Source organism: Carlito syrichta, unplaced genomic scaffold (genome assembly GCF_000164805.1).
Source record: "Carlito syrichta isolate Samal-C Ts95f unplaced genomic scaffold, Tarsius_syrichta-2.0.1 Scaffold136693, whole genome shotgun sequence".
Classification (NCBI taxonomy): domain Eukaryota; kingdom Metazoa; phylum Chordata; class Mammalia; order Primates; family Tarsiidae; genus Carlito; species Carlito syrichta.
Window position 1 is genome coordinate 166,477 of NW_007080789.1, and position 2,300 is coordinate 168,776.

Below are 2,300 nucleotides of genomic sequence, written 5' to 3' on the forward strand. Positions count from 1 at the left end.
GGATTGCCTGAGCCCGCAGGTTCGAGACCCACCTGGGCAACTTGGCGAGACCTCATCTCTACAATAAATCAAAAAATTAGCTGGGCGTGGTAGCGCGCGCCTGTAGTTCTGGCTACTTCGAAGGCTGAGGCGGAAGGATCGCCAGAGCCCAGCAGGTCAAGGCTGCAGTGGCCGGGAGCAACCACTGCTCCAGTGTGGGTGACAGAGTGAGACTCTACCTCAAAAAAAAAAGGGGGGATGGGTCAGAACTTGCTCAGCTGTAAGTCAACCTACCCTAAGTGGGGGAAAATAGAAAAAGAAAGGGAATTTGTCAGCTCTTGTCACTAGGGAGTCCAGGATACAGCTAGTTTCAGGCATGGTTAGATCTAGGGGCTCAAATATCAGTGCTCTGTCTGTCCTTCTTTCGCCATGTAGTAAGCGGGATAGACATCAACAGCGTCACACTCACATCCTACCAATTCTAGCAAAAACAGGCCATCTTCCCCGAGAACTGTGGCAGAAAAGTGCCAGGAAGAATGTAACTGGCTCACATCACTCGCTTGCTGCTAGGGAAACAGGATGAAGGTCAGCCCATCCAACTACACAGGAAGAGGTGTTCTCTTCCCAGAGGAGTGGGCGATGCTGGAAAGAAAACCAATACGAGATTTCCACCCAAACAAATCTCTCCTGCTTTACGATTAAATGCGAATTTTGGCACAGGCATTCACTGGCTGTGGTAAGCATGAATGACACCATAGGGCCAGGCTTACCTTGTCACCCAGGCAAAGTGACTTATTAGCTAACACTCATAAGAAATGCCTAAATACTACTCCAGTAATGTAGGTGAGAATGAGATCTAGTCAGGTTCATTGTGGTATGATTTATATACAGTAAAATTCTCCCCTTTTAAGGCTGGGTGAGGTGGTTCATGCCTGTAATCCCAGCACTTTGGGAGGCCAAGGCGAGAGGACTGCCTGAGCCTGGGGGTCTGAGACCAGCCTGGAAAACTTGGTGAGATCTTGTCTCTATAATAAATCAAAAAATTAGCCAGGTGTGGTGGTATGCACCTGTAGTTTCAGCTACTTGGAAGGTAGAGGCAGAAGGTCGCCTGAGCCTAGCAGGTCAAGGCTGTGATGGCTAGGAGCATGCCACTATACTGCAGACTGGATGACAGAGTGAGACTCCATCTAAAAAAAAATTCGGCCTTTTTAGTAAAGAGTTCTAAGATTTTAGTAAATACTCACAGTAGTATAACCACCACCCGTCAAGATAGAGAACATTTCCATCGCATCAGACTCCTCACAACCCCTGGGAATAATGTATTGTCTGTCCTTACACCTGTGCCATTTCTAGAAGCTCATTAAGTCATTCCATGTGTAGCCTTTTGACTCTGGTCTCTCTCATGCTCACACACTAGAGACTCACTTGTGTTGGTGCTGTGTCAGTAGTCTGTTCCTTTATGCTGAACACCACTGACATGTCTGGTAGGTTTATTATTATTATTATTATTTTGAGTCAGAGTCTCAGTCTGTTGCCCAGGCTGAAATGCAGTGGCACGCTCACAGCCACTCAGCCTCAACCTATTGGGCTCAAGCGATCCCTCAGCTTTAGTCTTCCAAGTAGCTGGAACTACAGGCACACACCACCACGCCTGGCTAATTTTTTTTATTTATTGTAGAGATGAGGTCTCGCCAAGTTGCCCAGGCTGGTCTCAAACCCCTGGACTCAGGAGTCTTCTTGTCTCCACTTCCCAAAGTGTTAGGATTACAGGTGTGAGCCACTGCACTCAGCTCTGCCAGAATTTTTTAAATTCAGGCTGGGCATGGTGGCTTAAGCCTATAATCCTAGCACTTTGGGAGGCCAAGGTGAGAGGATTGCCTGAGCCCATGGATTTGAGACCAGCCTGGACTACATGGTGAGACCTTGTCTCTACAGTAAATCAAAAAATTAGCCAGTCATGGAAGCGTACACCTGTAGTCCCAGCTACTTGGAAGGCTGAGGCAGAAGGATCACCTGAACCCAGGAGGTCAGGACTGTGGTGGCTGTGAGCGTGCCACTGCACTCCAGTCTGGGCAACAGAGTGAGATTCTGACCCAATAAATAAATAAATAAAACTGGCATTGCAAAATATAAAGATAAATGGTAAAAACCATGCTAAAAAGTCAACATTTTAATTTTTCTTTACTTACTATAACATTAAATAGCAAACTAAAAAAACACCATGATAAGCAAAAGAGAGATCACAATAGAAAATAAAAAGCTTAGCTGGGCTCGGTGGCTCAGCCTGTAATCCCGCGCTTTGGGAGGCCGAGGTGAGTGGA